Source organism: Rhinoraja longicauda, chromosome 23, assembly GCF_053455715.1.
Source record: "Rhinoraja longicauda isolate Sanriku21f chromosome 23, sRhiLon1.1, whole genome shotgun sequence".
In the NCBI taxonomy this organism is placed as follows: Eukaryota; Metazoa; Chordata; class Chondrichthyes; order Rajiformes; family Arhynchobatidae; genus Rhinoraja; species Rhinoraja longicauda.
In genome coordinates, this window is record NC_135975.1 from 15,688,098 (window position 1) to 15,700,542 (window position 12,445).

Here is a 12,445-nt window from a genome sequence, read left to right on the forward strand (position 1 = left end):
CACCAGCTTCCCGAGACAGTGCTTCATCTGACAGCTTGAGCTGTGAAACCTCACCCCTCTACAGCAACAGATGAATCAGACTGGCAGATCGTTGGGCCTGAGGCTTTCAGCCATCTGTCGTGCTCCTGAGATCCTCAGTCACCGGCCGTGGAAATGTTAACTTACTTCACACAACCTCGAGATATGTTTCTAATACTTTATTACTATAAAGTACTCGGCTTGTGTGGAAGCCGGGGAAGAAACTGTTGGGGGTCCAGCAGAGACAGTTGAATTAGATTTAGCAACAGTTTAGTAATGTTTAAGATGCATTTAGACAGGTAGATGGATAGGACAGGTTTAGAGGGATATGGGCCAAACACAGCCAGGTGGGACTAGTGTGGGAGGGACATGTTGGTCAGTGTGGGCAAGTTGGGCTGAAGGGCCTGTGTCCACGTTGTATGACTCCATGACACAGAATGTACCTGAAGATTGGGGTGGCTCATGTTGTACCTTTATTTAAGAGCTGCAAGGACAAGCCGGGAACTACAAGTTGGTTGCCCACTGGTTGGCAAGTTACCAGCATGGATGAATGGGGCAAAGGCCTTGTTTCTGTGCTGCATGACTTTATGGGTCTAATTGAAACTCTCACTATAAATAATTATTTCTAAAAATGTTTTGAAATGAGAAGAAACAGTTAATTTTTGCTTCAGGATCTCAGTTCTGCAAATAATGAAAGTTAATTCATTTATTTAGGTGGCAGGGTCTAATGACTTATACATGAGCATTTCAGTAAGATCTTCACTGTTTTAATAAACATTTTTGCAAAGATGCAATTGCTGAGCACTTTTAGAAGTCCCTGGATGGCACATGGAATGGCATAAACACATCATAATAAACGACTTGGTTCTTGGTCCTCATATCAAAATGTATTTGTGACCAAGTACCAAGGCATCAGCCGCAGATGACTAGATATTGGGCTTCTGGTCATGATGGTCATTGGAGCTCAGGGTGGCCATGGAGATCAGTGGAGGGTGCCTGGCCCGTGTCAGGGGATAGGAGCCAACGGCATTCATTCAGCGATGCTAGTCTCAGGGGAGGGAGGGCCATCAGCATAGGGAAAGAGACACAAAATGCTGGAGTAACTCAGCGGGTCAGGCAGCATCTCTGGAGAGAAGGAATGGGTGATGTTTCGGGTCGAGACCCTTCTTCAGAGGAAGGGTCTCGACCCGAAACATCACCCATTCCTTCTCTCCAGAGATGCTGCCTGACCAGCTGAGTTACTCCAACATTTTGTGTCTACCTTTGATTTAAATCAGCATCTGCAGTTTTCTTTCCCAGCGTAGGGAGAGAGTTGTTTGAAGCCGATAAAGGCAGAGGAAGGGGATTGATGAAGCTGGCACCATAGCTGTATGGTGTTGATTCTGCTTTGGCGATGCTGGTATCAGGATGGGTCAGAAGCAACAGCAAGGGGCAAGGTTGTGACGAGCTACAGATTTGGGCAAGATTTTCATCTACCTTCCTTGTAGTCTCAGCAGTGCCCAATACCAAGCAGCCTGACACATTGTGGCCTGAAATTGTTCCCTGAAATGCACCAAAAGTTAGATCACGTGGGGAGAAACGCAGAAGCCATATCAGGGTTTCCAGGGTTACTCACTACTTCAAATGCCCTGTCTAATTTATTGATTGGCCTGACTTCACCTGGAAAATGTTTGTAAGCATGTTGTACTCATGTTTAATTCATTTAGAATTGTGCTGCACTGCAAAATAAAAAGCCATTGAATATCTAGGCAATTAATCTTGAGAGTCAGTTCACTCGCAAATGAAATGCACCATAAACATCCAGGTTATTTAAAGTAAATAAATCATTTTAGGGACCGTTAACATTTTGAGAACGATTTTGGAGTTTGTTTGACCTTTGACTTGTAAAGTGTGCAAGGTCAAAATGGAGTTAGAACGATGAGAGCGATAATATTCTTACGGTACTGAGACTAACTATTGTTAATTTCCATGTAATGTAATCAGCCATCAGAGCTTATATAACCCGTGTTAAAAAGGGTTGAAACAATTTTATGCAGATAAGTATCAATTAATTTTATTTATAGATCAGTTTCAGAACTGAACTTTTTCTACCATTTCCTCATATTGAATTGAAATTAAGCACCAACGCCAGAGAAAATATAATTCCCCCCCTCTTAAATATGAAGCTGCCCGATCTGCTGAGTTACTCCAGCACTTTGTGTCTTTTTCTGTAAACCAACATCTGTAGTTCCTTGTTTCTGGAATGTACAAGGCCACCAGGGGGCGCCGCACGATGGCTGCCTCGCCTACAGTCTGTCTGTCCTTTTCGAACTTTATGTTGTTTTTGGTAAGTTTTTAAAGTTTGTGCAAATGTTCTCTGGTTTGTTTTACGTGGGGGTGGGGAAGGGGGAGGGGGTAACCCTTTTTCAATCTCTTACCTTGCCGGAGATGCGATTGTTTTCCAGATCGTATCTCCGGTTGCTCTACGGCCTAACATCGTGGAGCTGGCGGCCTTGCCTGGGACTGACTTTGAGCCGCCGCGGGGCTGTGGACTTAACATCTGAGCGTGCGATCCCTTGCCTGGGATCGACGCTCCAACGCGGCCTGCGGATTTAACATCAAGGAGCTCGCAGTCTCGGGTTGAGACCGGTCAAGGTTCGACAAGCTCCGACCCGGGGTAGATCGCTAGCTCGATGGAGCTGAGATTCCCCCCGATGCAGGAGCTTAATCGCCCCGACGAGGGAGGCCCGCTGCCGGCTACGGGAGTCAAGATCGTCCCGTCAACGGAAGGTTAGAGGCCCCCGACCGCTGGAGGACAAAGAAGGGAGAGATTGAACTTTTTTTTCGCCTTCCATCACAGTGAGGAATGCAGAGTCACTGTGGTGGATGTTCATGTTAAAATGTATTTTGTGTGTCCTGTTGCTTTTTATTGTTATGACTGTATGGCAAACGAAGTTCCTCGTATGTTGCAGAACATACTTGGCTAATAAAGTATTATTGTGATAGTGATTGTACAGTGCTGTCAGTTCCATTACAAATCATTGTAAGCCTTTCATTGTCTTAAATATTTCACTGGGTATCTAACATTTTGCTACATAAACTATTTCAGTTTTATCACTGCGCCAATAAAGTTATAGCTAAAATTCAAGTGTATTTTAGATATGGCATGATCAACATCACATGCGACCTTGAAAAATAAGATCAAGAGAGAATCCATCGATATCAGTAAACCAAGCATGGATGTTTTGCAATAAAATGGCCTCAACTTTCTCTACCAAGCCGAGTCTCAATTACAAGGACAGATGCTGAGTCACTAGATCATAGGACAATAGAACACTAAGTAGTAGATAATGATTAATCCAATTTAACGTTCAGGAGAAATGCACAGAATTCTATTCATTATCAATTCTAAACAAACTTTAGTATATCAGGGGTGGAGTAGATGGACTCCTGCACCGTGACCTGGGAAGGCAAAATCAGGGAAGTGATCTGATACGGAAGATTGTTAAAGCCATAGGAAAAGTTAAAACAGCTTTGTCGCCTACAATATTTTGTAACCTTGTGAATTGCCCTTCTCCCATCTATTTATATTACATCTGGACAATTCTTCCTTGACATTGCATTCATAAAATAAATACAGACATAAATAGCAGCAAGATGCACAATAATGTGTCATGGCACCATCACAAAAAAAACTAACAGAGAAAGGAAGTATAAAATGACTACTTTTTCCGCAAACAAAATGTGCAGACTATTATCACGAAATGTTTTGTAAAGCTGTAACATATCAAGGAGCTGAGAGGATATTTTTAAAAAACTAGATTTATTCCAGGCAGTAGCAGTTTGGAGGATATGACATTATAAGGTTATTATTTAATCTTGATGATACATTCCATCTCACAACATCCAAGAATAAATTCAAACCGCAAAACTCCTTGCTAGCTATTCTAAAATATTTAGCAAGGTTCTTTACAAATTATGACATTTCACATCTTTGTGCATTTTGAATTTTGATATCTGAATGATTCTCAACAAGCATTTCAGTAGATGCTTGTTCATTTAGATGCTACTTGATCTAATCTGGACATTCTTCTAAATTTATTCAGGAATGTATCTACACAAGATTTTGATTTAAAATGAGGAAAAGCAAGAAGTAGAATTTTTGAAAAGGTAATGTAGTAAATGTAACCCTTTCAGTGCTGGCATCTCCAGGTAAACCTGGATTGGTATCCTCTGCTGCCTGCCACACATCTCAAACTTACAATGGAGGCATGACAACAACGCCATTGAGATATTAGCTGTAACGTTCCATAATGAATATTCATTGCAGATTTTTGATTGGATCTAGAACGTTTCAAAGCACCAAGATAGCTCCAACCAAAGTTGCACAGAACATCATTTTCAGAGGACAGTAAAAGAGGAGGGTACTCATCTTTGGCCATGGGCACCGAATATATGAAGGTATTGACCACTGACTGTATTGATTTCCACATACTCATATTTCCATGTGACATTGGAGTCCATTCGGCCCATTGGAGTATATGCTGGCTCTTGGAGCAATCCAGAGCCCCATTTGTTTCCCTGTACCCACACCAGGGGCGGGAGTATCAGGCAGTAGCCAATTCAACGTCAGTCAGCACGTATTTGGGATGTAGGAGGAAATTGTGGAAATACAGAGAGCGGAAGAGGTCGGAAACAAACCTGGAATTCTGGAGTTGAGAGACAGCTGTAACACTATTGTGCCACCCCAAGATTCGATTTACTTCAACTAAGCCAAATACTGGGAGGTAAGTAAAATGGAGGTAAATAAAATGGCTCTCACCACATTTACTGTAGGTAGCCAGAGACAGGTTCCAGCATCTGCAGTTCCTTCCTACACATTTCTCCTTGTAAATCTTGATTGGAAGCAATAGACTAGCTGCACTGTTTTTTCCTGTGGTACCAGGCTTTGCTTCAATAAAGATTAAAACCAATAAACACATATGGCAAGATTTTTTGGCATAAGGACCGATGACAAATATTTACATTAGAAGGGTCTCGACCCAAAATGTCACATATTCCTTCTCTCCAGAGATGCTGCCTGTCCTGCTGAGTTACTACAGCTTTTTGTTTCTATTGTCAGTGTCAACTAGCATCTGCAGTTCCTTCCTACACTTTACATTAGTAAAATAGAGTCAAGTTTACACTGTGTGTGTGCGTGTGTATGTGCAAGGGCCATTTTCTTGTAGAAAGTCAGGTAGGAGATCACAATGAGGGGAAGGGTCAGAGCTTCATTCAGGGTGCCTGGGGATGGAGATGGGGGATTATTCAGAACCTTAAGGGTCATTGGGGGCATGGAATATGTCTTGATGCACAGTGTTGGATGGAGATTAGGTCCTTGATTGTCAGTTTAAAGAAATGCAGAGGTGGTGCTGTCAGGGTCGGAATTCATTTGGTTGTTGGAGGAGGTGGATGCTGGAGGGTTAAAATAGATTTACCTCTGAGTGGTTCCATCCATTGGGTTTAGTGATGAGGATAACATCCTTTAGTGTAACATTAACATTTTGCTACATGTAGGAATTTATAGCCCAATATATCTTGTGAATGGCTCCAAGCAGTCGAGATCAGGCCTTGGTTCCATGGAGACAAAGTATTTTTACATTTTGATCTCAGAGACGAGGTTGGAACAAAGAGTACCTTTCACTACTTTATCGGCAAATATGCCATGTTGCAATTGCATCAGTTGTTAAACACAATGAGTCATTTGTACATGAATCGCTGGTTAATTACCCTGTTAATTATCCCACTCCTGCAATATTTATTTCTATCAAAATAAGAGCAAGTAGAAGATTTCATAGAAGCCAACATCTGGTGATATCTTAACATAAGCAGTTTAATTTCCTTGAAATTTAAGGACACAATATTTGCTAGAACCATTCATGACATCATCAGAATGTAGAAACAAAGAACTGCAGATGCCGATTAACACACAAAAGGATACAAAGTGCACAAAGTAACTCAGCAGGTCAGGCAGCATCTCTGGAGATCATGGATAGGTGACATTTCAGGTCGAGATCCTTCTTCAGACTTAACGGACTTTGTTCCAACCATCTGCCTAACCAAATACCCCCCTCACCCGCATCCACCTATTACCTGCCACATTTTGTCCTGCCTCTCCCCTCTTCTCCCCCCCCTCCCCCCTACAATCAGTCTGAAGAAGGGTCTCAACCTGAAACTTCAGCTATCCATGTTGTGTGGAGAAGCTGTTGAGTTACTCCAACACTTTGTGTCTTTTCATTACATCATCATGTCGAGTTAGGATCATTATATTTTGCATCATCCATATATAGAATAAATATACATATATCTGGTATGTAAAATATGCAATTAAAATACCCAAGAATAAACCGTGTGTCAAAGAAATTTTCATACGAAATGATGTCAATTTTTGTTAAGTTCATAGAAATTTAAATAAGCAAATACATGTGTACATTTTAGTGATGCTTCTTTCTAAATAAATAATTAATTAATATCTTCTTAACAATAGCTTGAACATAGAACATTGTCAAAAAGACAGAAAAGACATGGTCTCCTTTTATTGATTACTTAAAGGGTCAGAATGGTTCAGCACAGGAACCTGACTAGCACTCGGACTAAAGAATGGATGAAATGCTATACTTTGAAATGTACGAATATATCTCGAAGGAAGTTTTTGTTATTTTAATAAATTTCTCCATTCTTCTTTAACTAACTTTTTCCTTATCTTTATAATTTGTTTTTGTTTTTGTTTTTATTTTTCTTCTCTCTCTTTTCTTTCTTTACTTCATCTATTTCTTTAGTTCTATCTAGTTTAAAAAAAAAAAGGGGCAAAAGGTATTGGAGACAATATAATAATAATTGACAATATTATCAATTTAAAAATGTATGACTGTAAGTTATGTACCTATCTCCAATAAAAAATTTATCTTAAAAAAAAAAAAAAAAAAAAAGACAGAAAGCAATCGTAAAACAGGAACTTAACATTTCGGAGATAAGAGCTATCTTTTATGATGTAAACATGAATTTGAACTGACAGCCTTTTTGTTCAGCATGTTCTTCTGAATGTTTATGTGAAAACCAACGGAAGCTGACACCGCACTTTGAACAACGGCTTTCTCTGTCATTCAATAATGTTACCTGCTGTAGATTGCAGGGTGACAGAATTACAACCCTCAAATGGACTAAAACGTACGTGTAAAAATATGAGAAGTATGTATGCTACATGGAGGCTAGTTGTAGTCTAGAAAGCTACATGAGTTTTGTAACATATGAATGATAAATCAAATAGATTAAAAACCATATTTGACAAAGATGAATTACATGATTTAATACATTTTAACAACCTGTCCTGGGCATAATTTATATTTCAAATCTACTCTATAAAATCTTGAAGTAGACTTTCCAGCTTCATACCTCATCAATATCGCAAAGATACAATGAAAGCACAAAGAATACAGATTTTTACCATTCTTTAAATAATCAGAATTAGAAAGTAAAACAGCAAATAGCAGCTTTAAATGAAATGTCATTATCTCTCATGCGACTGCAAATTATTTAATATTACAGTGTAGTCAAACTAGGTTTTACAAAAATGTCATAGATCAATAATGCATTCCTTTTTCCACACACACTCACACACACACACACACACACACACACACACACACACACACACACACACACACACACACACACACACACACACACACACACACACACACACACACACACACACACACACACACATATTTCTAAATCAAAGCACAAAATAGAATCAGTACCTACCAGTAATCAGAGGAGTATCTTGCAACAAACTGGTTTGAATAACTGAGGGCCAGTAGTTTTGCAGTTAATCAGTTTAACGCTGAACAATTGATCATGACATAGTTTGTTTAATATCTCATTGGGAAACTCATTGTCTGCTTGCTCCCCACCAATATAAAGGTCTTTTCTCAAACTGTTCCTCAAGATCGCTGTGACAGCTGAACGGCACGCTCATGCTGCTCACTGTCAGAGCAAATAGCAAGGCTGCAGTCAAGACACTCACTGATCAGGGAGGAACCCATAGCAAACTGTAGGTCTCCAATTACATTCAGCACAGGCTCCACCGCCTATATCAAAAAACCTGCAGCTAACCCCACACTGGATTGCATAATTAGCAAAACATATGATGCACTGCTTGTAAATAATGATCAGTTGACATCCTCGCTGATGAAATATTCCCTTGTAAAATACAAGGCGAAATATGATATATATTGTGAAATCAAGCAGTGCGCATTTCTGAATATAGTTTAGGCAGTGACCTTGTTTTCATCTGCTCTCAATCCCCCTGTGCTTCACAGGGAAATAATCAAAGCCTGAGACATGAGCGGTGCGGAGGGCACTGCCTTGGGTGAAGTACGAGCAACTTTAAGGCAAGGGGGAGATATGTGATTTGAAAGGAATAGCGGTGCACACTTCAATGAGTGCACCAATTAGTGCAGAGTAACTGAGAAGTCATGCCACGTGACTTGTTCAAGGCACCATTCCATTCATTTAACCCCAGAGGAAATTGGGAAACCAAATTAAGTAATCCTGTCAATTTGGAGGCTAGAACCAGATGCATAAGAAGTCTGTTGCAAAACATTACCAAACAAAACAAAACAACACTATACCACTATAAAAGCACAGTTAATCTTCAAGGCTTTTTTCAGAGCAGGAGGAATGTGCACACCGTTAATGGTTGGCATTGTAAGAGTAACTGCAACACAGTGAATGCAATGTTTTGAGAAGACACAAGGATTTTTCATTGCCGATTTGATCAGTGGTCAGTATTGCCTGGCTGCCCAAAGAGACAGATCCCAGTGAAAGAGAGGAATCCCTCTAAACCTGTGGCAGCTCACGCTAATCACAGCCACTGAGCCCTGATAGAAAGAGAGTCAATAGACAATAGACAATAGGTGCAGGAGGAGGCCATTCGGTCCTTCGAGCCAGCACCGCCATTCAATGTGATCATGGCTGATCATTCTCAATCAGTACCCCGTTCCTGCCTTCTCCCCATACCGCTATCCTTAAGAGCTCTATCCAGTCATACGCTACCAGGCCTCTGTGTTGCAGGTCACCACCAGATGGGGTTTCACTGCCCGTGTCAGACTGGGGGGTACCCCTCAGTGCATTGTAGGCAGATGTGCGAGATTCTTGCACTCCACATGTGCAGGTCTACTCACATTGAACATTACACCGGAGGGACTGAATCATCTTCCAGTCACTGAAACTATGCTGTCTCACCCACTAAATTACTCCAGCACTTTGTGTTTTACTCATGATTCCAGCATTTGCAGTTCTCCATGTTTCTAGGCAATGAAATCTCTGCAGTTCCTGATTAATAGCTGTTCCAAAAGGGATTTTGGCTAATTTTGCAATAATTTTTTTGCTGGAGACCAGGGACCAGATTGGGAGTTGGTGCTAAACATGGCCATGTTTTAATGCTCTGTAAAAAGGCATAACCCAAGTTCCAGATGCAGGTTCTTGTATCTGGATTCCCACTATAAATTCTTCCCTCCAATTTACAATATACAGGTAAATGGCCGAAGCAAACTCACTGCTATTATACCTTTTGCCACTGGGGGAGCTCCTGCACCTTTGTCAGTGTGCAATGCGAAACACAATGAGAGAAACAGCCCTCACATCCCAAAACTTTTACACACTTTCAAAAGAGTCTTTTGTTATCTGTGCATCAGAGGAATTTATATTTAGCAGACAGACCTCACAAAGTATGTCATTGTGGAATATCATAGTGGGAAGTGGAAGTAACGGGATATATATTTATATTTTTGTCAATATGACAAGAAATTATTAGTCATTTCAAACATGGCAATTTAATGTATTACTAAGTATTGGAAGTCCGTTGCTTCAGATTAGGTTAGAGACACAATATGGAAGCAGGCCCTTCGGCCCTCCAAGTCCACGCCGACCATTGATCACCTGCACACTAGTTCCATGTTATCCCACATTCACATCCTGCACACTAGGGGCAATTTACAGAGGCCAATTAACCTACAAAACCTGCACCTCTTTGGAATGTGGAAGGAAATTGGAGCACCGGGAGGAAACTGATGCAGTCATAGGAAGAACAAACAAACTCCACACAGACAGCACCCGTTGTCAGGATCGAACCCAGGTCTCTGGTGCTATGAGACAGCAGCTCTTCTGTGGCACCAGAGACCTGGGTTTGATCCTGACAACGGGTGCTGTCTGTGCGGAGTTTGTATGTTCTTCCTATGACTGCATCCGTTTCCTCCCGGTGCTCCAATGGTTGTGACAGGCTTCCGTTCCCAAGAACTATTTATAACTTGAAGTGTACGTCATTTGGTAATGAACTAGAAGAGTGTGTGGGGGAGGATCAGAAAAAACAATTGTGAAGGGAGCAGGTTCAGGAAGAAGGGTCACCAGTTGACCTGACTGACTCAGTGAGCGAGTGAGGAAGTGAGTGAGTCTACTCAGTATTCCCAGCTCTGCTCGGTTTGATCTAGTCCCCAATTATTGCTTTAGAGGTGAAGGGGTGGAGAGGTGGCTTGTGGAAATGTTCTGTTCCCACCCAGTAGACAATGCCCACAGTCTGGCAGCAGCCGGCAATTCCATCCCCATTTATGCCATTAAGCTGGTAAGTGTGCAGTGCCGATGTTACCAGGACTCGACAGTCTGTGGTTGGGCAGGCTAGGACTTTATACCTTGGAGTGCAGACGGCTGAGGGGTGATCTTATAGTGGCGGATAAAATCATGAGGGGGATAGATAGAGTAGATGCACAGTCTTTTACCCAGAGCAGGGGAATCAAGAACCAGAGGACATAGGTTTAATGTGAGGGGGAAAGATTTAATAGGACTATTATTTAATAGTCAATAATACATTAATGACTTAGATGAAGGGATTAAAAGTAACATTAGCAAATTTGCGGACGACACAAAGCTGGGTGGCAGTGTGAACTGTGAGGAGGATGCTATGAGGATGCAGGGTGACTTGGACAGGTTGTGTGAGTGGGCGGATGCATGGCAGGTGCAGTTTAATGTGGATAAATGTGAGGTTATCCACTTTGGTGGTAAGAACAGGAAGGCAGATTATTATCTGAATGGTGTCAAGTTAGGAAATGGGGAAGTACAAAGAGATCTGTGTGTTCTTGTTCATCAATCACTTAAAGATAGCATGCAGGCACAGCAGGCAGTGAAGAAAGCTAATGGCATGTTGGCCTTTATGACAAGAGGAGTTGAGTATAGGAGCAAAGAGGTCCTTCTGCAGTTGTACAGGGCCCTATTGAAACCACACCTGGAGTACCGTGTGCAGTGTTGGTCTCCAAATTTGAGGAGGGACATTCTTGCTATTGAGGGAGTGCAGCGTAGGTTCACTAGGTTAATTTCCGGAATGGCGGTTCTGTCGTATGTTGAAAGACTGGAGCGACTAGGCTTGTATACATTGGAATTTAGAAGGATGAGAGGGGATCTTATTGAAACATAAAAAGATTATTAAGGGATTGGACACGCTCGAGGCAGGAAACATGTTCCCAATGTTGGGGGAGTCCAGAACCAGGGACCACAGTTTAAGAGTAAGGGGTAGACCATTTAGAACGGAGGCGAAGAAAAACTTTTTCAGTCAGAGAGTTGTAAATCTGTGGAATTCTCTGCCTCAGAAGGCAGTGGAGGCCAATTCTCTGGATGCTTTCAAGAGAGAGCTAGATAGAGCTCTTAATGATAGCAGAGTCAGAGGGTATGGGGAGAAGGCAGGAACGGGGTACTGATTGAGAATGATCAGCCATGATCACATTGAATGGCGGTGCTGGCTCGAAGGGCCGAATGGCCTACTCCTGCACCTATTGTCTATTGTCTATTGAACTTTGCAACTACATTTGCACACAGAGGGTGATGTGTATATGAAAGGAGCTGCCAGAGGGCAGCATGGTGTCAGAACATAAGAGGTGCTGCCTTACTGCACAAGAAACCCGGGGTCCCTCCTGTCTACGGGTGCTGTCTGTATGGAGTTTGCACATTCTCCCTGTGATGACTTGGGTTTCCCCGTGTGCCCCGGTTACCTCCAACATTCCAATGACGTGCAGATTTGTAGGTTAATTGGCTACTGTAAAATATTGTCCCAAGTGTGTAGCATAGAGCTAGTGATTGCTGGTCGGCACGGACCCAGTCAGCCGAAGGGCCTGTTTCCACACTGTATCTCTAAACTAAACTAAACTAAAGGAGGTAGTTGAGGCAGGTACAATAACATCAGCTGAGGACCTGTTTCCGTGTTGTGCCTTCATCAATCTTGCTGGTGTCCCAAACATTTATTTGTATTTTCGGTGTGTGTAAAAATCTGGTGTGCTTGTGACCCAAGGGGGATCCGTGTGCACCAACGACTCAGAGATAACAGGCTGATTCCTGGAATTAAGGTGTGGAAGGACTCAGATAA

General features: G+C 41.9%; 1 protein-coding gene across 11 annotated transcripts in view; it reads right to left on the bottom strand.

The window, feature by feature from the left end:
• Positions 1-12,445, bottom strand: part of sema3c (sema domain, immunoglobulin domain (Ig), short basic domain, secreted, (semaphorin) 3C) — a 206,937-nt gene that overhangs the window by 75,075 nt on the left and 119,417 nt on the right. The window contains exon 1 of one of the 11 annotated variants that reach the window (XM_078419750.1): positions 7,801-8,362. The exons of 9 other annotated variants lie outside the window; for them this stretch is intronic. The gene's annotated coding sequence lies outside the window, so the exon portion shown is untranslated. Of the gene's footprint in view, positions 1-4,819; positions 4,863-7,800; positions 8,363-12,445 lie in introns of those variants that run through there. One more of the 11 variants, XM_078419760.1, reaches the window with a different exon arrangement.